Here is a 27,303-nt window from a genome sequence, read left to right on the forward strand (position 1 = left end):
ATGCCCACCCTCTCAGCCAAAACACGATGCATGAGATGTTTCATGGCCCTTAGTCATTTACATCCATTTTCCATATAAAATGAATGAGACAGACGGTAAAGAGGCATCCCTGGTGGCTCAGATGGTAAAGAATCTGCCTGTAATGCAGGAGACCCAGGTTTGATCCCTGGGTTGGGAAGATCCCCTCGAAAAGGGAATGGCAAGCCACTTCAATATTCTTGCCTGGAAAATTCCATGGTCAGAGTAGCCTGGCAGACTACAGTACAAGGGGTCGAAAAGAGTCTGGACACACCTGAACGAATAACACATCACACTTCCATATAAGCAGCAGCACTGTGCATGTGTGCACACCAGGTCACTTCAGTCGTGTCCGATTCTGTGACTTTATGGACTGCAGCCTGCCAGGCTCCTCTGTCCATGAGATTCTCCAGGTAAGAATACTGGAGTGGGTTGCCATGCCCTCCTCCAGGGGATCTTCCCCACCCAGGGATCGAACCCACGTCTACATTGCCCTGTACATCTCCTGCATTGGCAGGAGGATTCTTTACCACTAGTGCCATACTGGCTCCCAAAGAAACAAGGTGAAGGGGAGTAAGAGACAGGAGGAAATGGCCAGATGGAAGAACAGCTAAGGCGCCCAACTATAACAAACATCTTTTTCCTGCCAGGATGCTAAAAGCAGGTTTCCAGCCAGCTTTGCAAATTACTATCTTAGCCAACTGGCTGCATGTTTGATGGAAACATAGGGCCAACGTGGAAAAACACAAGTTCTTCAGCAAATGAGGAATGGTCGGAAATGCGTTTGAAGAAAACACCGTTGTGGTGTTCCAGGTTTATTCTCTCTGTGCAGCATGAACTGAATTTATTTAGCTCCCATGCTTGGGGGCCGTTCTCTAACTACCAATTCCACCTGCAATCTAAGACACTGGGCTGTACAAATGGTTCCTCGATCTCCACAGGTAATCAGTGAAACACCATTTTTCATGCTCTAGAAAATGCAAACACAGCTGAATTTATCCACTTCACATCTTCCCGAACAATTCAACAACAGATGAAGGGAGATGAGACATTTCAAAGTGAAGTTGGTTGGATGTCCTAGGGCATGAGGATAGTGGATATGTGGATGGGGAAAGGTATCTTCTCACTAGTTACTGGCTTAAAACAGAGGCACTACCTAATTTTAAAGTTTGTCAGACATAAATCCTATATGGTTGCATGTGACAACTTTTAGGGTCGTAACACCACTGCTTTCCACAGTATCTATGGGGGACTTGTCATGCTGGGATGTAGGCAGCTACCAGATAGGTCCTGTCAACTGCCTGTAGTCACCTGATTATACTAAATGCCCCAAATCCCAAACATCAGACTTTGTTTAGAAATCTGTGAGTCAAATAGTTAAGGAAAAGGCAAAAACAAAACAAAACAGCAGTTAACATGACCAAGTGCAAGCCACAGGTCTGAGAATCTGGAGGTCATGTTGTCAGGCAGAAAGTCCTGGGCAGGCCAGGGTCTGGAATCTAGGCACAAACCACTTATCCTTGAAGACTATTCCTTTCATTGAATGGCTTCTATCCTTCCCAAAACTAACCATTAATTCCTTATTCTGCAAGGCCCAAATAATTGCATTTGTCCATGATCTTTTGGATAAACCTTTAGTAGGTGTTATTTACTATACTGTGTTTATAAAACTCCATCTTTATTATATAAGCAACATAAATACCCATGTGCATATATGTATATTATCAACAGAGTATTATAGTTATATGTCTCTTTCCTTCACTAGACTATCATCTTTTTAAAGGCAAGAACTACGTCACATATACTGAGTGTGACAAGAACTGAGTCACATATACTAGACACTGAAGTTTCACAAATAAACTTCTCTGAATTTGAATAAACAAAGGTGCAGATTAGTAAACAGTTGGTTTGTGAGCAAATAGAGAAGAAAGAAGTGATTAGTAAGGTCTAGGATAGGTAAAGTAATGTAAAATATAGCCAAACCAATCTCTCCTTTTGTAATATACTTCAGTTCAGTTCAGTCGCTCAGTCGTGTCCGACTCTTTGCAACCCCATGAATCGCAGCACACCAGGCCTTCCTGTCATCACCAACTCCCGCAGTTCACTCAAACTCACGTCCATCGAGTCGGTGATGCCATCCAGCCATCTCATCCTCTGTCGCCCCCTTTTCCTCCTGCCCCCAATCCCTCCCAGCATCAGAGTCTTTTCCAATGAGTCAGCTCTTTGCATGAGGTGGCCAAAGTACTGGAGTTTCAGCTTTAGCATCACTCCTTTCAAAGAACACCCAGGGCTGATCTCCCTTAGAATGGACTGGTTGGATCTCCTTGCAGTCCAAGGGACTCTCAAGAGTCTTCCCCAACACCACAGTTCAAAAGCATCAATTCTTCGGCACTCAGCTTTCTTCACAGTCCAACTCTCACATCCACACATGGCCACTGGAAAAACCATAGCCTTGACTAGATAGATCTTTGTTGGCAAAGCAATGTCTCTGCTTTTCAATATGCTATCTAGGTTGGTCATAACTTTCCTTTCAAGGAGTAAGCGTCTTTTAATTTCATGGCTGAAGTCACCATATGCAGTGATTCCACACATGACCTGGATTTGGCAACTCAATACATAAAATTCTTTATCCTTATGGGAACAACAGCAAATCATGAGCTGCCAAATTATGTTTTTTTAATAGACAAACGAGTGGCTCAGATGGTAAAGAATCTGCCTGCAATGCAAGAGACCCAGGTTCAATCCCTGGGTTGGGAAGATCCCCTGGAGAAGGGAGTGCCAACCCACTCCAGGATTCTTGTCTGAAGAATTCCACAGACAGAGGAGCCTGGTGACCTATAGTCCATGTGGTTGTAAAGAGTTGGACATGACTGAGTGACTAACACTTTCACTTTCAACCCCAAACATTCTCGTAATACTACAGAATTCTGTCTTTATTTATGCTGTTTTAATACTTCTATCAGCTACTTGAATGAAGATAAGATTTCCTATGAAACCTACTGAGGGCAGAAAACCAGGAAAGACAGCTACTGTTTCATGACAGAAAAAATTCTTGACAGATTATATCATGAAGCTGAAATCTACATGATACTAAATATAAAGTTATATATTTTGGTTTAGATTATCAACAGCATAGGCAGAGAATAACCATGACCTTACTAGACAAATTAATTTATATGAATTTTATAGTAACTAAAAACACCATGTCATTCAATATATACATATGTACCCACACATACACATCATATACACACATGATTTTTTATACAAATATAGATAGATAATATATATGTGTGTGAATATATATATATAAATATAAAGACTCACAATTTTACATATTTAGTTGTTGTTTAGTCGCTAAATCATATTCAATGCTTTTGGTAACACTGAGCCACCTGGGGAAGCTCTATATACATAGTGTTGCTGTTTTCATTCCTATCCCAAAGATGGGCAACGTGAAGATGTTCAAACTACCACAACCATGCTCATTTCACATGCTAGCATGGTAATGCTCAAAATCCTTCAAGTTAGGCTTCAACAGTATGTGAAGTGATAACTTCCAGATGTACAAGCTGTTGAGAAAAGGCAGAGGAACCAGGGATCAAATTGCCAACATATTGGATCATAGAAAAAGTAAGAGAATTCCAGAAAAACATCTGCTTCATGAGCAAATGCTTTGAGCAAATTCCAGGAAATAATGGAAGATAATGGAAGCCATTGACTGTGTGGGTCATCATAAACAGTGGAAAATTCTGAAAGAGATGGGCATACCAGACCACCTGACCTGACTCTTGAGAAACCTATATGCAGGTCAGGAAGCAACAGTTAGAACTGGACATGGAACAACAGACTGGTTCCAAATAGGAAAAGGAGTACGTCAAGGCTATATATTGTCACCCTGCTTATTTAACTTATATGCAGAGTATATCATGAGAAACGCTGGGCTGGAGGAAGCACAAGCTGGAATCAAGATTGCTGGGAGAAATATCAATAACCTCAGATATGCAGATGACACCACCCTTATGGCAGAAAGTGAAGAAGAACTAAAGAGCCTCTTGATGAAAGTGAAAGAGGAGAGTGAAAAAGTTGGCTTAAAGCTCAACATTCAGACAACAAAGATCATGGCATCCGGTCCCATCACTTCATGGGAAATAGATGGGGAAACAGTGGAAACAGTGTCAGACTTTATTTTTTGGGGTTCCAAAATCACTGCAGATGGTGACTGCAGCCATGAAATTAAAAGACACTTGCTCCTTGGAAGGAAAGTTATGACCAACCTAGATAGCATATTCAAAAGCAGAGACATTACTTTGTAAGGAGGCATACAAAAAATGAGGCAGAAATAAGCAAAACAGGGCAAAGAGCCAAAAAAAAAAAAAAAAAAAAAAGCCTATGTGAACTATAACACAGGAAGTTTAGGGTGAAGACATATAATTCTGAGTGGAGAAGGGTAATCACAATGTTGTGGGTTCTCGCACAGATCATTGGTTTTTATCGTAGATCCTGGGAAAGAAACCACAGAGCAAATTGCAGTAGTATTTCCCTCTTAAACCAGCACAACCACTTCTTCACCACCAAAGGCTCCAACAGCCCCATAGTGGAGAACAGCACTGAAAATATATATTTTTCTTATTCAAAATCTCTCCCTGCCATCTACATATTTCAGCAAACATGTGGCCTTGTGTCCCCCTTTCCTTAACCCCCTCCCTCCACCACACATAACAACAGCCTGGGGATATAGGACCAAAAAAGTCCTCAGACTGAAAAAAAATTTTTTTTCACATAAAGAATGAAAAAAACAGAATTCCTATCCCTTGTGTTATAAAAACTGAAAGGTAAGGGAAATTTTATAGACCCAGAAAGTGATGAAATGAAGAGAAAGACATCAAGTCTACCCAAAAGGTGATAAAATATTTTATTTGTTTTTTGGTTGTGAAAAAGAAAATAAATCATTAAAATGACTGTCAGAATGGCTCCAGGATAAGGGCATTGAATAAGAGTTGGCTATAAATGTTGGAGAGAGTAATAAAAGAGTTGGTTTTGTTTCCTTAGCATTTGTCTGGGCTGAACCCTCCTATTTCAACACAGGAATCATGGAGGATGGTAAAAGTCAACCCACCAAGTGACCTGCATTAGTGCCTTCCTTGAGGCCTGTCCAAGAACCTCAGAGCAGCTGCTTCCCACCTGCACCCAGGCTCCCATCCAACGCAGACCCTACAGGACAGGCTACCAATCCACCAGCACTTCAGGATCACAGTATTTCTTCTTTCCATTATTACTATTTCACATATGCCTGCTTATAAAACAAGCATTTTTCCCAGTCCTTGTTTTTCTCAGTCCTAGGAATTCAAGATGACAAAGGAAAGGTCCCTGCCCCAAGCAGCTCAGTCTACAGTTTAAAGGGCCTTGGATTAATTCTGATGTTGTTTAATGATATATTTCAAGTGCCTGGAGATAGACAACAGTGACAGAATAGCTGTTGTAAAAGCAACTGTTGATTTTATTTAAACCCGGGAAGGATTAGGTGAGAAACTGTAAAAGGGGTAGGATTTTGAACTAACCCATAAATGTGTATCCCAAGATTTGCCTTTTCCTTTTCTATTTCAAAACATGTCAAACTCTCCTATAAACATGTGATGCCTCAACTAAGGCTTACAAGACTGCTCCCCTTCAAAACTAAGTTTCTTTAGGTCTGTGATGAACATAAACATTCAAAACTTGGAAACAGACTGAATTTTGGAATGAACCAGAACTAAACACATGTGCCAATCAATATTAATCTCTACAATGACCCATACATCCAAATTTGGCCCAAGACAATTTAGTGTCAGATTGATTGTCCAAATCATATACAATATGACCCAAGAATAGTACTGAGGAGAGTGGCTTATCAGGGGACAGGGGGTATCTGTAAAATGGACATGATCTCGGCTTCCTTTCAGTGTACTCATAACAGCACACGTCTTCCTAAGTGTCAAAGCCCTGCCAGCACCATCACAAGGCCAAGGCTTTCAGGGGTCTTTGCTAAGACCTCCCCCTAATGCACAGTGGTCAATCTGAAGCACTTCTGAGAAGAAACCAGCATGGGATGCCCCCAAGTCACCATCCTTTTGCATAATCATATCTTTGTCCTTTATATCACCAGCAGGCAGGCTGGAGGGTCTGGTTACTCCTAGAATCATTCTATGTTGACCATTAAGATGGCCACTTAGATGATACCAGACAATTCAATTCCTCAAATAGACACATAACTAAAAGCCTGAACCTACACAATATCTTCTCAAAATGAGCCATGGGGCTTCCTTGGTGGCTCAGTAGTAATCCCCCTTCCAATGCAGGAGACACGAGTTTGATCCCTGGTCTGGGGAGATCCCACATGCTGCAGAGCAGTTAAGCCCGGTGTGCCACAACTACCCAGCTCGAGAGCCCACAAGCTGCGACTACTGAGCCCACGTGCCTAGAACCTGTGATCCAAAATAAGAGAAGCCACCACAATGAGAAGCCCGTGTACTGCAATTAGAGAGTAGCCTCCACTCTCCACATAGAGAAAGCCCGAGTGCGGCAGCGAAGACCCAGCACAACCAAAAATAAAAATTAAAGAAAAAAAAGAAGAAGAAGAACGAGCCATGGCTCCATGTCCAAGGCCTGTGTCTGTAATTCACGTTACTAAATAGGCACCTTGGCCCTAGAGTCCACGGCCTGAAGATTCTTATTCAGTTGAAACCAACAGGAGCCAGCCTGGATGACTCAGGGAGAATGGTAATGACGGGGTGAGTAATCACCCTCTTGAAGTCACTAGTTAGGATAAAAGCAGTTGTTGATTACCTCATGGGACAGGTTTCTCAGGCTGGCCAAGAACAGAACAAATAAATCAATGTCACTTTCCTTCCTCACATCTTAAAACTCGGTATTTACAGTCTGTATTTCAGCCCACAATTCCAGGCAACCTCTCCACAGAACTCCCCATTAGGCCCCTAGTCTCCACAGAGATGGAGGAGATGGGCAGAGATGGAGGCGAGAACATCTGTGACCTTAGTGGAGAGAAATCCTAGAGGAACAGCACATGGCTCTCTGCTTGTGGTCACTGCCTTGGCTATTTTAGGAATGTGTTCTATAAAACTAAGACGATAATAGGGTGAACACATGCGGAAGAGTGAAAGTAAAAGCCTCTGCCATGGCAGTACATTTTAAAGACTTGAAAATTGAAAACCTTTCCCTTTCAGAGTTGTAACCAATTCAGGGAGCAAATCCAGAAATGCACTGCTGCTGCTGCTGCAGCTTAGTCGCTTCAGTCGTGTCCGACTCTGTGTGACCCCATAGACAGCAGCCCACCAGGCTCTCCTGTCCCTGGGATTCTCCAGGCAAGAACACCAGAGTGGGTTGCCATTTCCTTCTCCAACGCATGAAAGTGAAAAGTGAAAGTGAAGTCACTCAGTCGTTTCCGACTCTTAGTGACGCCATGGTCTGCAGCCTACCAGGCTCCTCTGTCCATGGGATTTTTCAGGCAAGAGTACTGGAGTGGGGTGCCATTGCCTTCTCCGAGAAATGCACTGGGCACTCTCATTCCCTAATTAATCTGATTCTCCCCACTATTCTCCATACTGCTTTACTCTAATTTACCCTTTCTGGGGCGGGGGGGGGGGGTGCGGAGTGAAACTGTTTGGCATTCAGTATTGTCTGACTCCTTGTGACCCCATGGCTCCTCTGTCCATGGAATTCTCCAGGCAAGAATACTGGAGTGGTTCTTGTCATTCCCTTCTCCAGGGGATCTTCCCAACCCAGGGATCAAACCTGGGTCTCCTGCATTGCAGGCGATTCTTTACCATCTGAGCTACCAGGCGGGTACCGCTTGGGGGAGAGAGGTTAAAATATTATTAACTTGAAACTAGTAGACAAATAAGCACAGTATAGTGAATATAGACAACAATTCCGCATTATAATCAAGCTTGCCTGCAAGGAGATCCAACCAGTCCATTCTGAAGGAGATCAGCCCTGGGATTTCTTTGGAAGGAATGATGCTAAAGCTGAAACTCCAGTACTTTGGCCACCTCATGCGAAGAGTTGACTCATTGGAAAAGACTCTGATGCTGGGAGGGATTGGGGGCAGGAGGAGAAGGGGACGACAGAGGATGAGGTGGCTGGATGGCATCACTGACTCAATGGGCGTGAGTCTGAGTGAACTCCGGGAGTTGGTGATGGACAGGGAGGCCTGGCGTGCTGCGATTCATGGGGTCGCAAAGAGTCGGACACGACTGAGTGACTGAACTGAAGAGACTACATTTTAATTATTCCAACCACTAAAAGATAATGGTGTGACATGACAGAGGTGCTATTGCTACAGCGGCAACCATGTTACAGTATACAAATGTACCAAATCAGCATGTTGTGTACCTTAAATTTACAGTTATGTGACAAATATATTTCACTTAAAATTTTAGAATATCATTTAATTACAAATAAGGCACTAAAATAAAAATATATAAACTAAACTAATAGATGGCAAGCAACCACCTACATTACTGCCTCCTATTTGAGTTCTATGGGATAAAAGCCAAATAGGTTGATACCATGTGTGATTATGGCAATAATCTAATTGGATATATTGCTGAAACTCCAACATAAACTTCAATAAAAAGGCTTGACCACACACTTGATCAAAATGTGTGTGTGCTCAGTGACTCAGTCCTGGCCAACTCTTTGAGACCCCACGGACTGCAGCCCACCAGGCTCCTCTGCCCATGGAATTTTCCAAGCAAGAATACTCTAGTGAGTTGCCATTTCCTCCTCCAGGGGATCTTCCCAACACACGGATCGAACCCACATCTCTTACATTTCCTACATTGGCAGGTGGATTCTTTACCACTAGCGCCACCTGGGACCGAAGTATACCTGAAGTTTAAATGCAGAAGAGACACTGGGCCCCTGTGATCAGAGTGTATGGTGTAGGTGACATCACTGTTCTAACAGGTTCCATTCACTGTCCGTCTGGTGGTGCTATCCTGGGTAGTTAGCACAGATCTGCCATCCCAGAATAACCAACTCTGCCCTTTTTATCCTAAGATGGACCCACATTCAACAAACAGGAGAAACATAGCTATTTAGTGGACAGGACTCAGTGTTTCCGGGTTAAATATGGAAAGTCACCGTGGTGAGAACAGGAGAATTATGCATGGGCTTGACATGTGTAGACACAGAGGAAGTTTTCATCTCTTCTCTAGAAAGACTTCCTGAAGATGAAATTTCAAGAGCCACTTCCAGTTAAATTTGAAATGCTGCCTTTTGGTTGGATTGCTGATAACCACCTTTCCAGAAAGAGCCACAGGATAAGAAACTTACTAACAAGCCTTAGACTGTGGGGCATGTGAATAGGCATCCTATTTAGGAACTGCCTTTGCCAGCTCAGCTTTCCTTGCCAAGAGCCAGCCTAGAGCAAAGTTTTATGTGTGTTTTTTTTTTTTTTTTAACTTCCTTTCTATGTTTATTGTTGAGCAATCATCTTCACTGCTGGGAAAAGAAAGGGGAGTTTACACAAACTTTCAGGGGTTGTCATCCTGCAACACTGGTCATAAAACCAACCAGAAAGGGGAACAATGAAACATAGCAATCCTAGGTTGAGTCGAAACTGCAGTAAATTCAAGGAAATGCCACGTCGGAAGCATCCTCTAAGGGGATAAGGTGAATAACCACCCTTCTGGAGCACACCCATCTGAGCGCTCTCAAGAGCACACAGTGGACCCCAGTGTGTGAAGTGCACAGTCTCATCCTGCTCACCGCTGTGTCTCTCACCTGCCTCCCCACGACACACACGCTCACATCCATCTCCTGAGCACTGCCAATCCCCAAAATAGGCAATGCCAGCAAGAGCCAAAGGCAACCAATGGTATTCAACCCCATCCAATGATGAAGGTGCAGGCTTTGGTATTCCAGGCTGACCAGGCAGGAGGGAGCTAGAGGAATACCAGTCTGTTGACCAGGTCCATCCCAGGAAGCAATTAGGTTTATGGCCAGGAAAGAAAAGCCCCAAAGTCCTCAGACACAAAAGCAGCTTCCTGCTTGTTCTCGTTCCCTGCCGTAAAGGCAGTCTGAGCTATTCGGCTGTGATCTCCAACAGCCAAGCACTGCTTGGAGAATTTCTCCTGTAGAGACCTGCCTGGCAGGGTTTTGTTTCTATGCTAGGGGATCAACTGTTCCAGCTGGTTTGAATAAGAAAAATAGGATGTAAGCATCCAAAGAGGAAAAATACTTAACGCAGGACAGGATCATAAACTCTTCAAGAGTAGCTGAAGGAAAAGATGATAAAGGTTAACAGAGGTTCCACTGCTATGGGGAAGGCTTCTCTAGGAGTTTGAACTTGACAATCAAGAAGTTCCTGGGGTAAGAAGGTGAGACGTGCTGGAAAGGGAGGGGCAGCCAGCAGTGTGGGTCTCCCCAGCCCGTCCCCACTTCCTGCCTGTTCTGGTGGGCTGTGCCCATCCAGATTGCCTGGCTTTCCACTCAGTTTCTACTCAAGTCCATTGGCGTGAATATGCAGGTTCTCATCTATGCAGAAGATATATTAATAGCAAATGCCTCTCAGGAATGGAAACAGGCACTGATGATAACATGAGTCACCACAGGAGGACCAGGACATCAGGTCCAAATAGCAGGAGGGTAGTTGTGGAGTCAAGAGACAACAATGGGATCTAATGGAGAGGAGACGTCAGATGGCTAGAATGACTGCTCTTAAGCCTTAGACTGTGGTCTCTTCCCCCATTCTGGTGCTAGATGCAAAGTGGGAAATCACCACTTTGAGATTCCAGTGTAATCCTGGCTCTAAAATCTGACTCACAGCTACACTACCCACACTGAGGAGGGGCTGCAGGCTCAAGACTAAGATATAGGTGCCGTGGACCACTTAATCCATGGCTGTGAGGATGGCCTTACAAATTCAACAAAATGTGTCTCTCCCCTTAGGTAAACCACCTGGTCCCACCTGGAGATGGACAAACACTGTATTAAAAAGGTTTCTCAGGGGTAGTCCTCCAACAAAAAGCTAAGTAAACACAACATTCTTTTCTTTGGAGCCGAAGTTGTCTGGTTACCTGAATCTAAGAACAAGAGGCTGTCCAAAGACTGGCAAGAACATTAAATATTCTCATTCCTCAATGCCTTTCCCAGCAAAAGAACAGCAGAGTGATACCATGATCAGACACCCCCCACTCCCCATACACATCCAGGAGAATTACTCTCTGTTTCAGGGATCTGGTGTCTTTATTATGTCTAATTAGGGTCTCTAGCAGTGTGACTAGATCCATTTTTGGCCCCATGGGTGTACCCAGAAAGACCTAATGTCCCTCTCCAAATAGCCAATCCCCTTGTCTCTCGAAAAATTACATGGCCCAAGAGAGCACTCTCAGAGGGAGACTTAAATTCCATCACTTGACAGGCACTTGGGGTTAATACACAGACTTTGGAGCCAGAGCACCTGGGGAGAAGCCCCTGTTCTGCCACTTAGCAGCCCTACAATGTTGGGGGACATTCTCAACCTCGCTGGGCCTCGGTTTTCTCACCAAGATGGGGATTAAAGTGATACCTACTCATAAGATTCTGTAATGACCAAATGCATTATGATATTTAGAGGACTTAAAACACTGCTTGGCATATAGTAATAACAATTATTAGTATTTGCTGATATTATCATTATCTTTATTCTTATACTCTCGGGTATGCTACAGAAGAACTGTTTTCCAAATTTCTCTGCTCTCAGATGCAATGACAACACTATCTCTATTCCAGGATGACTTAAAGTCAAATGTTGATGTTGTTTAGTTGCTAAGTTATGTCTGACTCTTTTGCAACCCCATGGACTATAGCCCACCTCTGTCCATAGGATTTCCCAGGCAAGAATACTGGATGGTTTGCCATTTCTCTAGGAAATCTTTCCAACCCAGGGACTGAACCCACATCTTGTGCTTGGCAACCGATTCTTTACCACTGAGCCACTAGGGAAGCCCTTAAAGTCATATAAAGTAATGTTAATTTCAGAATGCTTTCATATCAAAGTTAAGAGCCCAGATAAATTTTAAATGGCTGTGAATCCATTGCAGCTATTCCCACCAAGAGTTGGAGTCTATTTTCAACACTCTCCCCTTGACTCTGGGCTGAATCTATGACTTTCTTTGGCCAACAGACTGTGCTACTTCAATACTTACCTTCTTACCAGACACTTCTATCTTGTGAAGGAGCCTGAGAGAACCTTTGGAGGATGAGACCACATGACAGAGCTGAGTCATCCTAGCTGAGGTCCCTATATCAACTTCCCAGGCACTGGCTGAACACGGTGGCACGGACCCCATGGGAGCCTAGCAGACCCACCATCCAGCTGAGCCCAGCCCCAGTCGCTGGCCCACAATCATGAGAAATACAATGGTGGTGGTTTTAAGCCACTGAGTTTGTGTATCTACTTTACACAATAGATAACAGATACAAAGGCCTAAACAAATGAGGCATTATTATCAATGACATGTCAAACAGACACACACAAAACCAGGCCACTTGTCTATCTGCCAGCAGATTTACCAACCACCGCATGCTGCTTCCAAGCTCTCATCCACCCACCGGGGGCCATTGCAGTCAGCACATCAGCTTGGGAAAACTAAGACCAATTAATGATATCTGGGGAGATGGAGGCAAGTTTTCTGCACTGAGGTAGACACCAAATTAAGTCTTTCCGAGGAGGGCAGTGGGAACTCAGTTTTGTTTCTTTTAGTCTGTGATAGAACATAGGGCCAGAAATGCAAAGATTTGGCTTCCTTGGAAGCACCTTTATTCTAGGAGTCTTAGATATTGTACGAAGATGTGGGTAGATGCCTTCAAGACATAAGCAAACAAATTAAAGGTTAGTATCACCAGGGAAGATTCAGAGAGCCAGTCAGAAGAAACCACGTCACCCCATGGGTCCAGCTCTATGGCCGTAGAAAGCAGGAAACCCTCAACTCTCTAATTTTTTCTGCTGGTCAAATGAGACAATGATTACATCCTAAGCTGTGATTTTGCTATGACATAAACAAAAACCCATCTCACCCTACAATACAGGGGACAAAATACGAAGTTCCACAAAGTGTGTTGTTTTTTTTTCTGTAACATGAGGGAAGAAATGATAATCAAATTTGTAGGAAAATTGCTCTGAAAGATGTTATGAGAGACTCACAAGCTTAAGTCCCTGTTTATTACAAATAAGACCATTGCATCTACATGAACTAATCTTACTTATTAATTTGATGAGGTAGGTCAGCCATTGTGCTAAAGATTTTTAAACGAGGACCAAGATCATTTGTCTGCACATATATTCATTTGCTCAACTCACATTTGTTTAGCACAGACTTTGTACTATCTATGCTGGTGAGTAGGCCGGGGAAAAAGTTGGCAGGGTGGAAACACAGAAGTGGGAACAGCAAGAATCAAACTGAAGCAGCTAAGACACTGCAGCTTTCAAGAGCCCATGGGTCTGGTCATCTTGAAAACCAATTCTCTGCTTGAAGCAACTCAGCATAACTCAGCTGAGCCCTACCAAAACTGCTGCAGCGATTTGGAACTGATTGGGCTATAAACCAAGAGACTGCAGAAAACCCCTGATTTCACGCAATTACAGCACTGACTAGATGTAAGTGGCCCAGAGGTGGAGATGCTAAGATGAAGCATTAATATTAATAATTTACCCGAAAGACTTGCAGCTAATTTCATACAAAGCCTAATCTGGGTCTCCTGAGCTCCAGGCCAGTAGGACTCCTGCCAAACCCCATAGAGACCCCTCTCAAGATACAAGCTATTTACAATGTGAGGGGGTAGAGACACCCCACAATTCCAACCCACCTGGCAGCAGACAGAAACAAGCACTCAGTATGCTGAGCAAAAGCCTGCGCCTGGCACATGGGAGCAACGGAAGGATACCACCTCCTGTGGCATAGACTTAAAAGCCCACTAACCATATGCACTTAGTAGAGAGCTCAGCAGCCATTAAGGTAGGATTATGAGGGCTTCCCTGGTGGCTCAGTGGTAAAGAATCCACCTGCCAATGCAGGGTCTGATCCCGGGGTTGGGAAGATCCCACAAGCCACAGAGCAACTAAGCCCATGCACCACAACTATTGAGCCTGTGCTCTAAAGCCTGAGAGCCCCAGTGCCTGAGCCCATGAGCTACAACTAAGAAGTCCGCGCACCCTCGAGCCTGTGCTCTGCAACATTGGAAGCCGCCACAATGAGAAGCCCACACACTGCAGCTAGAGAGTAGTCTCCCACTTGCTGCAACTAGAGAAAAGCCTTCAGCGCAATGAAGACCCAGCACAAAAATAAGTACATCACTTTTTAATTAAAAAATATTAAATTAAAAAAGATAGGACTATGAGAGCAAAGGTGTAAGAAAATACTTATGTTAAACTTAAAATTCAAAACTTAAATATGGAATAACTATGGAATAAACATGGACAAACTATTTACAAGAGGAAAAGCCACAGCAGGACACACTAATGTGTTTGTGACTCCAGAGTTGGGATTTTTTAAAACTGGGTGATTTTTACTCTTCATTCCTTCTGCTGTCCCCTAGAGCCTGAATATTCTTGAACGATCTTGACCTATTTATATATATTTGAATGTTTTGGCTGCCTCAATGCAAAAGACACAAAATGTCAATGGTAGGGGCAAAGGGCAGGTGAGCAGGGACAAGTGTGAAAACCTGTAAGAGTACTGGCCACGACACCTGCCTGTGGGTCAAAGCTGCAGCGAGGTTGGACCACGTTCTGTGCTATTTGGAGGGTTACTTCTTGTTCTGCCCCTTTGGGACTTAGCGGTCTAACTTTGGGCTACTTATCTAATCTCTTTGAATCTCAATTTCCTCAACTGTAAAAAGTGAATGTTAATAGGACCTACCTCATAGTAATCAGCATTCTATGCAGATGGAGAGAATGCAAATAAAATGCTTAATCTAGGCCTGGTAGAAAGTAGGAGCCAACCAATATTAGCTGTTGTGATGGTGGAGATAGAGATAGTTCACATTAGAGTTATTATTTTTATTGCCATTATTATCATTATTATTACAATTATCGTGACTATCATTACCGTGTTCCTAACATTGTGTTGAACCTGTAACTATAAAGGAATTACATTGCCTAGCTTTGGGAGATAACCCAATGCTCTCTGTATGTCTCATTGGTGGACATCACTTCTCTGATCTTCATATTATTCAGGTTAATAGCAGACTCTTAAGTTCAAGTAATAGCTTGCACACCACCCAGTATGCCCTAGGGAGAAAAGTGATGATGTTATGTAGATTCCTACTTGTTTTCTTGAACCTAATTAGGGTAGTACAATGTCCTCCTTTTAAAAAGGCAAGGAGTAAACCATCTTAGTAAATATTCTACAGAATAATGCTTTGTACTTGAAACATGTAATTATCATTAACAAACATGAGCACTAATGATTCAATCTGCTCTTTGTAGACAAGAAACAGGAAGGGTAAATATGGCCTTGGCCCCATCAGTTCACAATCTCAGACAATTTCCTTTGGAGGCTGCCTCCCTCATTCATCAGATGCAAGGTGGGAGGTCTGGTTACAAGGCAAAGGGCCTCTGGGCTGGGAGCTGAAAGCCCAGTCAGGCAGATGACTACTCAGTAGACCAGGCAGGCTCAGGTCCCTGAGGCCTCAAGAAGATATTCCTTGACCTTGGTAGCCTGGACCTTGGAAAATCAGACATTAGATTCAGTTTTTTTCACCAGGAAAATGGAGACAGACCTATCAATCAATACTGGTTGACTTGTGTATTAAACACCACACCTAAAACCAAAAGGGCCAAATGAATGAGGTAAAGAGCAATCATCAGCAAAACATGTAACTTGAAACATGTTCACATGGATGCTGCCACCTCTTCTTGGCTGGGGACACACCCTTATCCTGTTTTGGATCAGGAAATATCTTCTAATCCTGAACATATAAATGTCCTATAATTACAAATACTCAGAATAGCAAGTAGTTACTATCGCTACTTGTTTTCTTGAACCTAATTAGGGTAGTACAATGTTGTCCTTTTAAAAAGGCAAGGAGTAAACCATCTTATTGCTCCTACCCCTCCTCCTTCCCCCAAAAGACACATATATCCCCACCCCCATCTCTGGGACAGTTATTCTAGAAGTTTCTCTCAACTGATCAAATTAGTACATCACATGGGAAGCAGAGAAGTCTCACCACTAACCATTCCCTAGGCATCAGCCCTCCTCCCTTGGGCTCATCAGAAACATAATTAAGGCAAAACCAGGCTTCTGAATCTCAGGACAACAGTGAGAAGCAAAGGGTTAGGATGGAACAGGCAAACTGCAAACCTGGCAAACTGCTGAGGAGATGGTCAAAGACAGAGTCCCAAGATGTTCCGGCGTCCACAAGGATGCTGACCTGGCCCAGCACTCCCAAACAAGAAGCCGACCATTGTCCGTAATCACCCAATTCTTAGCTGAAGAGAGCAAGGGAGGTTGTCAGCTCCTCTCTCCAAAAGTGAAGAGTTTTGTGACCAAATAAAGTAATCAGCCTCTCAAAGATAAAGAGATAAGGGGAGAGCCACCCTCAAGGATGAGTTATACTCCTGAACAACTGTATTTTCTAACAGAAGGCAGGTCCCCGGATATTTGAAGACTTTCCAGAATTGAAGAGCAACAATATAATCAACTGAACAATATTTAACACATGAAAGCCCTGGAATCAAGTCAGATGGAGGCTGTTAAGGTTACAGAGAGGATGAGCTAAGGTTTTATTCACACACACCTGGACCCTGGCTAATTGGAAATGGTAATAATTGGTGAAATCATACACTTCATCAAATCCCTCCACAAAAATGGCTGTTTACCAAGGAGCTGGCAGAACTCTGTATAACACCGACATGTATCAGGGTATGTTGGCAGGTCAGAGCATTCACACATCCACATACAATGAAGACTCTATGCCATTTAACCAACACTGCCTTGGAAGAAAGCCCTGATAATTGATGAAATAATGACATGAGACTTGAACCTAGATGAGGAGACGGGAGAGTCAGAATATTTTTTCTGCATGAACTGAAGCACTGTAAAAGACAAATAACAATCATGCCAAATTTTAAGGATATTCTATTATATATTTATATTCCTATCTGTGATGATTAATTTTATGAGTTTAACCAACTTGGCTGGGTTATGACGCCAAATAGCAGGCTCCATATCACTGTGAAGTTATTTTTTAGATATGATTAACATTTAAACAAGGGAGACCAGCTAAGATGGCTGAGTAGAAAAACACTGAACTCACCATCTCCTGTGAGCACACCAAAATCACCACTATTTGCAGAGAAACCGTCAATGAAAAAAAAAAAAAAATCAGAACCTATCAGAAAAGTTCTTCTAAACTAAGAAAACAAAGAAGGAATCATAAGTAGATGGGTGAGGAGGGGTGAACTCACAATAGAGTCAATTCTGTGTCTCCATGTGTGTGATTCACAAGTTGGAGAATAATTACAATTGGAGAAGGCCTTCCAAAAGAGTGAGAGGCCTGAGCCCCACACTGGGCTCCCCAGCCTAGGGTCTGGCACCAGGAACATGAGCCCCCAGAGCATTTAGTGTTGAAGGCCAGCAGAGCATAATTCAGGAAAGCCCCAGAGGACTGGAGGAAATAGAAACATCACTCTTAAAGGCATACACAGAATCTCACATATTTCAGGACCCAGGGCAAAAGCAGTAATTTGATAGGAGCTTGGGGTCAGGCCTATCTGCTGGCGTTGGAGAGTCTTCCAGAGGGGCAGGAGGCAACTGGAGCTCACCAGAGGGACACAGACACTTTGGCAGCCATTCCTGGGAGTCTCTTCTATCACATGACACTGGCACTGGTGGACACTTCTGGAATCTTCTCTATAGCTTATTGTTCCCAGCACCCAGCCCTCCCTGACCCAATAGCCTACAGGCACTAGTGCTGGGACACCTCCCGCCAAGTAACTAACTGGGTGGGGCTGCCGTAAGACTCCCTGAGCCTGCAGCTGCCTCTGTATATGGCTCTGACCACCAGGGGGCCCAGGACCCAGCTCCACCCCCTAGATAAGGCAAGCATCACTCTCAGAATCCACGGGGCCCTGGCCCCACACTCTAGGAAGCTGGCTTTAGCCTCTGGACCAGCCTCGTCCACCAAACGCAAGGAAACACAATCCCACAACCAGCAGACTCAGCCTGCCCACCAGTAAGCCAGACCCTGACCTGGGCCCAGATGGGCTACAGCCCTGTCCACGAGCTGTAGGAAACTCTGGACCCTGGACCCGTGTCAAGAACTGCATTCTCCTGCCTCCCAGCAATCTGACACCAGCTGTGGAATCCCTGGCTCTGCAACCAGATTCCAGGATCTGGCTCTACCTCCCAGTAGTCCAGCACTAACCCCAGAACCAGCTCCATCCAACGATAGGCAGGCAAGAGTCTTCTGTATCCTTTTTGCCCACCAGTAAGCAAGCACTAGCCCCAGGACACTCCCCAGTTCCACAGTCGTCATCTTCATGACCCAGTTCAGCAAATTGGAAGCCAATAGCCTCTGTACAAGGCAGAGCCTGGCAAGTTTCTGGACCAGGGGCCAACCAAGCCTACAAGAGTTCCAGAAAAACATCTGCTTCATTGACTACACCAAAGCCTTTGACTGTGTGGATCACAACAAACTGTGGAGAATTCTTCAAGAGATAGGAACACCTGACCACCTAACCTGCCTCCTGAGAAATCTGTATGCAGGTCAAGAAGAAGAGTTAGAACTGGACACGGAACCACAGACTGATTCCAAATTGGGAAAGGAGGACATCAAGGCTATATATAGTCACTCTGCTTATTTAACTTACATGCAGAGTACATCATGAGAAATGCCCGGCTGGATGAAGCACAAGCTGGAAACAAGATTGCCAGGAGAAATATCAATAACCTCAGATATGCAGATGACACCACCCTTATGGCAGAAAGTGAAGAAGAACTGAAGAGCTTCTTGATGAAAGTGAAAGCAGACAGTGAAAAAGCTGGCTTAAAACTCAACATTCAAAAAACTAAGATCATCTGATGTGAAGAAATGACTCACTGGAAAAGACCCTGATGCTTGGAAAGATTGAAGACAGGAGGAGAAGGGAATGACAAAGGATGATATGGTTGGATGGCATCACTGACTCGATGAACATGAGTTTGAGCAAGCTCCAGGAGCTGGTGATGGACAGGGAAGCCTGGCATGCTGCAGTCCATGGGATCGCAAAGAGTTGGACACGACTGAGTGACTGAACTGAAACTGAAGCCTACCATACTGCCCACACAGCCCACTGCAATGGAAGAACCCACACTGTCCTTGTAAGGAAAACTCCTAGAGCTTATAGCTTGGGTGACAAGAGCAGAGAGTGCTTCTGGGATGAATAGTACATCGCCTACAAACGGCCACTTCTTCAAGGTTGGAAAACAAAAGAGATACATAAAAATACAAACAGCAACCCGGGTCTCCCGCATCGCAGGCAGACGCTTTACCATCTGAGCCACCAGGGAAGCCCAAGGCAAACTAAGGTGACAGAATAACATGCTCCAGGTGATGAGGGAACAAGATAAATCCCCAGAAGAAGAGCTAAGTGAACTGGAGACAGGCAAATAACCCAAGCATGAGTTCTGGGTAGTGATTACAAGGAGATCAAAGAACTCAGGAGAGAAATAGATGCACACAGCGAGAAGTTAGAAATTTTAAACAAAGTGAAATACAAAGAACTGCCAAGAAGAGATAAAGAGCACAATACATGAAAAGAAAAATATACTAAAAGGAATCAACAATAGGCTAAATGATACAGAAGAGTGGATCAGAGAGCTAGAAGACAGAGTAGTGGAAATCTCTGAGGCCTAAAAGAAAAGAAAAGAAAAAAGAATGAAATGAAATGAGGACTGTTTAAGAGACTACTGGGACAACATCAAGCACACTAATATTTGCATTATAGGGGTCCCAGAAAGAGAAGAGAGAGCAAAGGGGCTCTGAACGTATTTGAAGACATAATAGCTGAAAACTTCCCTAACCTGGGCAAGGAAACAGTCACCCAAGGCTAGGAAGCACAGAGATTCCCATACAGGATTAACCCAAAGAGGAACACATCAAGGCACGTTGTAATTAAAATGGCAAAAACTAAAGAAAAAAAGAGAATATTAAAAGCAGCAAGAGAAGAGCAACAAATAACATACAAAGGAACACCCATAAGGCTTTCAGCTGACTTCTCAGCAGAAACTGTATAGGTCAGAAGGAACTAGCATGATTTATTAAAGTGATGAAAAGGAAAACCTACAACTAAGAATACTCTACCCAGAAAAAGCAGTTCTAAAAGGAGATTTTATAGTAAGTTTACCCGAGGGAACAAAAATCTCAAATAAACAACTTAACCTTATACCTAAAGAAACTACACAAAGAAGAACAAACAAAACCCAAAGTTAGTATTAATAAAAGAAATCATTAACAGCAGAGCAAAAATAGAGACTAAAACAAAATAGAAGGGATCAATGAAAGTAAAACCTAGTTCTTTGAAAAGATAAACAAAATTGATAAACCTTTAGCAAGATTCATCAAGAAAAAGAAAGTACCCAAATCAATGAAATCAGAAATGAAAGAGAAGTTACAACTGACACTACAGAAATACAAAGAATCATCATAGACTATCATGAACAACAGTATGCCAATAAAATGTACAGCCTAGAAAAATGGACAAATTCTTAGAAAGGTACAGTCTCCCAAGACTGAACCAGGAAGAAATTAAAAAAAAAAAAAGTGAACAGTTGAGTTACCATTAGTGAAATTGAATTAGTAATTTTAAAATTCGCAACAAACAAAAATCCAGGATTAGATGGTTTCACAGATGAATCCTAACAGACATTTAGAGAAGCGTTAATGCCCAAACTTCTGAAGCTATTTCAAAAAATTGTAGAGGAAGGAACACTCCCAAACTCGTTTTGTGAGACCATCATCACCCTGATACCAAACCAGACAAAGATAACCACAAAAAAGGAAAACTACAGGCCAATATTAGTGAGAAACACAGATGCAAAAAATCCTCAACAAAATACTAGCAAACCGAATTCAAGAATATATTAAAAGGATTATATACCATGATCAAATGGGATTTATTCCAGGGAGGCAAGGATTTTTCAATATCTGTAAATCAACATGATACACATTAACAAACTGAAGAATAAAAACTAGGTGATCATCCCAAAAGATGGAGAAAAATCTTCTGACAAAATTTAGCATCCATTTATGAATGTTTAAAAAAAATTCTCCAGGAAGAGGGCATAGAGGGAACCTACCATAACTTAATAAAGGCCATACTGGACAAACTCACAGCTAACATCATAAGAACAGTGAAAAGCTAGAAAGCATTCCAAAATCAGGGACAACAAGGATGCCCATTCCAGCTACATTTATTCAACACAGTATTGGAAGTCCTAGCCACAGCAGTCAGACAAAAAGAAATAAAAGGTATCCAAATTGGAAAGGAAAAAGTAAAACTGTCACTGTAGGTGAAATGGTACTATATATAGAAAATCCTAAAGATGCCACCAGAAAACTACTAGAGCTCATTGAAGAATTCAGTAAAGTTGCAGGACACAAAATTAATATACAGAAATCTGTTGCATTTCTACACAGTTAAACAAAAGATTCAAAAGAGAAATTAAGGGAACAATTCTATTTACCATTACATCACACACAAAAAAATACCTAGGAATAAACCTGCCTAAGGACAAAATGATCTGCACTCCAAAAACTGTATGACATTGATAAAAGAAACTGAAGGTCACGTGAATACATGGAAAGATATACCATTTTTTGGATTGAAAGAAGAGTATTAAAACGACCATATTACCCATGGCAATGTATAGATTCAGTGCAATCCCTGTCAAAATACCAATGACATTTTTCACAGAATGAGAACAATAATTTTAAATCTGTATGGAAACAGAAAAGACCCAAACAGCCAAAACAATCTTGGGAAAGGAGAACAGACATGGAGGAATCAAGCTCCCTGACTTTCGCCCACACTATAAAGACACATCATCAAAACAGTATGGTATTAACACAAAAACACACATAGATCAATAAAATAGAAAATGTAGCCCAGAAATAAATCCATGTATTAGAGGTCACTTAATCTACAATGAAGAAGGCAAGAATATAAAATTGAGAAAAGATAGTCTCTTCAAGAAGTGGTGCTAAGGACTAGACAGTATTCTTTAACACCACATATAAAAACAAACTCAAACTGGATCAAATACCTAAATGTAAGACCAGGAACTATAAAATTCTTTTTTTTTTTTTCTTATTATATTTTATTTTCTTTTTTTCTTTTTTAACTTTACAATATTGTATTGGTTCTGCCATATATCAACATGAATCCGCCACAGGTATACACGTGTTCCCCATCCTGAACCCCCCTCCCTCCTCCCTCCCCGTACCATCCCTCTGGGTTGTCCCAGTGCACCACCCCCAAGCATCCAGTATCGTGCATTGAACCTGGACTGGCGACTCGTTTCATATATGATATTATACAGGTTTCAATGCCATTCTCCCAAATCATCCCACCCTCTCCCTCTCCCACAGAGTCCAAAAGACTGTTCTATACATCAGTGTCTCTTCTGCTGTCTCGTATACAGGGTTATTGTTACCATCTTTCTAAATTCCATATATATATGTGTTAGTATACTGTATTGGTGTTTTTCTTTCTGGCTTACTTCACTCTGTATAATAGGCTCCAATTTCATCCACCTCATTAGAACTGATTCAAATGTATTCTTTTTAATGGCAGAGAAAGCCTTTGACAAAATTCAACATCCATTTATGATAAAAACTCTCCAGAAAGCAGGAATAGAAGGAACATACTTCAACATAATAAAAGCTATATATGACAAACCCACAGCAAACAATATCCTCAATGGTGAAAAATTGAAAGCATTTCCCCTAAAGTCAGGAACAAGACAAGGGTGCCCACTTTCACCATTACTATTCAACATAGTTTTGGAAGTTTTGGCCACAGCAATCAGAGCAGAAAAAGATATAAAAGGAATCCAAATTGGAAAAGAAGTAAAACTCTCACTGTTTGCAGATGACATGACCCTCTACATAGAAAATCCTAAAGACTCCACCAGAAAATTACTAGAACTAATCAATGTTTTTTGGATTTGTCTCTCAAAGCAAAGGAAATAAAAGCAAAGATAAACAGATGCTGCTGCTGCTTCTGCTGCTAAGTCACTTCCGACTCTGTGCGACCCCGTAGATGGCAGGCCACCAGGCTCCGCTGTCCCTGGGATTCTCTAGGCAAGAACACTGGAGTGGGTTGCCATTTCCTTCTCCAATGCAGGAAAGTGAAAAGTGAAAGTGAAGTCACTCAATCGTATCTGACTCTTAGCGACCCCATGGACTGTAGCCCACCAGGCTCCTCCGTCCATGGGACTTTCCAGGCCAAGAGTACTGGAGTGGGGTGCCATTGCCTTCTCCGAGATAAACAGATGGGACCTAATTAAATTTAAAATCTTTTACACAGCAAAGGAAACCATCGACAAAATGAAAAGACAACCTACAGAATGGGAGAAAATATTTGCAAATGATATGACTGGTAAAGGGTTAATACCCAAAACATATGAACAGCTCATATAACTCAACATCAAAAAACTAACAACCTGATTAAAAAGTAGGCAGAAAAACTGAATAGACACTCTCCCAAAGAGGATATGCAGATGGACAACGGACACTTGAAACGATGCTCAACATCAGTAAGCACTGGGGGAAATGCAAATCAGAACCACAATGAGCTATCACCCCATGCCTGTCAGAGGACTCATCAAAAAGTACACAAATAAAAAATGTTGGTGAGGACATGGAAAAAAGGCAATCCTCCTATACTGTTTGTAGGAATGTAAATTGGTGCAGCCACTGTGCAAAAACAGTATACAGGTTAATTCAAAAACTTAAAATAAAACTACCATATGATCCATCAATTACACTCTTGGGTATATAGACAAACAAACAAAAAAAAACCCATTAATTTGAAAAGATACTTGTTTCTCAATGTTCATTGCAGCACTATTTACAATAGCCAGGACATGGAGGCAACCTGTGCCCACTGACAGATGGACAGATGAATGGATAAAGAAGACGTGGTATATATATACAATGGAATATTACTCAGCCATAAAAAATAATGGATTTGGGTGAGTTGTAGTGAGATGGATGAACCCAGAGCCTGTTATACAGAGTGGGATAAGTCAGAAAGAGAAAAACAAATAATGTATATTAACAGACATATATATGGGATCTAGAAAATATACTACTGATGAACCTATTTGAAGGAATGGAGACACAAATACAGAGAACAGACTTCTGGACACAATGGGGGAAGGAAAGTGTGGGACAAATTGAAAAAGCAGCATTGACATATATACACTATCATGTGTAAAATAGCTCGTGGGAAGCTGCTACATAACACAGGGAGCCCACTCTGGCCCTCTGTGATGACCTAGGAGGGTGGGATGGAAGGGGAGAGGGAAGCTCAAGAAGGAGGGGATATATATATAATGGTGGCTGATTTGCATTGTTGTATGGCACAAACCAACACAACATTGTAAAGCAATTATCTTCCAACTAAAAAAAAAAAAAAAAGAAACTAAAATAAAACTACCATTATGATCCACCAGTTCCAAAAAAACAAACAAACTCCCCACTCCAATGCTCACTGCAGAATTATTTACAATTGCCAGGATGTGGAATCAACCTAAGTGTTCATCAACAAATGAATAGATAAAGAAGCTATGAAATATAGATATATGTGCGTGTATATATATACACATACCACACAACATATACACGCACACAATGGAACACTGTGCTGTGCTCAGTCGCTTCAGTCGTGTCCGACTCTGCAACCTGTGACTGTAGACCGCCAGGCTCCTCTGTCGGAAATCTCTAGGCAAGAATACTGGAGTGGGTTGCCGTGCCCTCCTCCATGGGATCTTCCCAAACGAGGAATCAAACTCATGTCTCTGGTGTCTCCTGCATTGCAGGCAGGTTCTTTACCCATTGAGCCATCTGGGAATCCCAATGGAACACTAAATAGCCATAAAAAAGAACAAAAATTTGCCATTTCCAACATGGATGATTTGATATTATACTAAATGAAATAAGTCAGACAGTGAAAGACAAATACTGTATTATATCACTTATAAGTGGAATCTAAAACAAACTAGTGAACAGAACAAAAAGAAAGATAGAGAGAACTAGTGGTTATCAGTAGGGAGAGGGAAGTAGAAGGAGGCAATATAGGGGTAGGGAATTAAGAGGTATAAACTATTAATATTATGTATAAAATAAGCTACAAGGATATTTTGTACCACACAGGGAATATAGCCAATATTTTATAACTATAAATGGAGTATAATCTTTAAAAACTGTGACTCACAATATTGTACACCTGTAAAACATGTAATATTATACAAAGACTATATTTTAATCAAAATGAAGTCAGTGGACTTTTAGTAAAGCAGATTACCTTCCATAATGTGGGAGGTGAAGGTGTTAGTCCCTCAGTTGTTTCCAACTCTTTGTGACCCCATGAATTGTATCCCGCCAGGCTCCTCTCTGTCCATGGGATTTCCCAGGCAAGAATACTGGAATGGGTTGCCATTCCCTTCTCCAGGGGATCTTCCTGACCCAGGGATTGAACTTGGGTCTCCTGCATTGCAGGCAGATTCTTTACTGTCCGAGCCACCAGGGAAGCCCCATGTGGGAGGGCCTTATCCAATCAGTTGAGGCCCTAAGAAAAAAGCCTTAGGTGCCCCAAGGAAGAAGGAATTCTGCCTCTAGACAGTTTGTGGACTCAAGACTGTGACATCAGTTCTTTCCTGCATCTTTAGTCTGTTAGCCTGCCTGAGATTTTGGACTTGCCAGTCTCCACAGTCATGTAAGTCAATTCCTTAAAAATTAATATGTCTCTCTCTTTCCTTCTCTACACACACAAACACCCTCCTACTGGTCCTGGTTCTCTGGAGAACCCCAACACACCATCTAATGTCAAAATAGGATGGAATGACATAAAATATGTTCACTATGTCAAGAAGACAACATTAAAAAAAAAAAAAGGCTAGAAGAGCAGGAGGAAAAGGCAGTCCACAGACATATTTTTATAAAGTACTAAACTATTATTTGGTGTGGTTCATATATTAGGTTCCGAGCATCCTAGTAGCCATGGTAAAGAAGAAAACAGACATAAAATAGATATTGACTGTAAAAGACAATGCAATGTACATACTTCCAGAGCTTAGTTTTTCTTATCACTGAGGAATTTCTCCCAAAGTAGTTAATCTTCCCTTCCTTGGGTAAATTGTGATAAAGTATCCTTTATCATCCAACACTGGGAAATTGGGGAGGGGAAGTAATCAGTTAATAGTACCTCTAGGTATAGACAGTAGGGGGTCTCCTGAAATGCTTCCTGTTGCTCCTTCAATGTGAGAGAGGAGGCCAAAGCACAATTCATGCTGAAGTGATTGAACAAAGTCAAAAAAGGAGGCCAAGCACACAGCCATCTCATCATCTGTCCTGAGCTAAGAGGAAAAATTACAATTACTGGAAGAGTTCAGTTCAGTTCAGTTGCTCAGTCGTGTCTGACTCTGTGACCCCATGAACTACAGCATGCCAGGCTTCCATGTCCATCACCAACTCCCAGAGCCTACTCAAACTCATGTCCATCGCGTTGGTGATGCCATCCAACCATCTTATCCTCTGTCGTCCCCTTCTCCTCCCACCTTCAATCCTTCCCAGCATAAGGGTCTTTTCAAATGAGCCAGTTCTTTGCCTCAGGTGGCCAAAGTACTGGAGTTTCAGCTTCAGTCCTTCCAATGAATATTCAGGACTGATCTCCTTTAGGATGGACTGGTTGGATCTCCTTGCAGTCCAAGGGACTCCCAAGAGTCTTCTCCAACACCACAGTTCAAAAGCATCAATTCTTCAGTGCTCAGCTTTCTTTATAGTCCAACTCTCACATCCATACGTGACTACTCCATCCATGGAATAAAGGTTGTCTCTATTGCTGATTAAGGGCAGAACCACAGAAAAACTGCTCTCGGGTTTATAAACTCAGGTAATACATGTATAAGAAATAGCAAGTTAAACTTTTTTATATTTTTGCATTTTTAGAAGCTCTTCCTGCAATGGAATCAATTTTTAAAAACTTTTTTTATGGTAATGTATACATAAAATTTACTGTTTTAAGTATAATTT

At 42.2% G+C, this 27,303-nt stretch overlaps 1 protein-coding gene across 3 annotated transcripts in view; it reads right to left on the reverse strand.

The window, feature by feature from the left end:
- LYPD6B (LY6/PLAUR domain containing 6B) overlaps positions 1-27,303 on the reverse strand; it is a 237,378-nt gene that overhangs the window by 55,721 nt on the left and 154,354 nt on the right. Inside the window, exon 1 of one of the 3 annotated variants that reach the window (XM_059880186.1) lies at positions 16,368-16,520. The exons of the other annotated variants lie outside the window; for them this stretch is intronic. The gene's annotated coding sequence lies outside the window, so the exon portion shown is untranslated. Of the gene's footprint in view, positions 1-16,367; positions 16,521-27,303 lie in introns of those variants that run through there. 3 annotated transcript variants of the gene reach the window in all.

The sequence above is a fragment of the Bos taurus genome, chromosome 2 (assembly GCF_002263795.3).
Source record: "Bos taurus isolate L1 Dominette 01449 registration number 42190680 breed Hereford chromosome 2, ARS-UCD2.0, whole genome shotgun sequence".
NCBI classification, from domain to species: Eukaryota; Metazoa; Chordata; class Mammalia; order Artiodactyla; family Bovidae; genus Bos; species Bos taurus.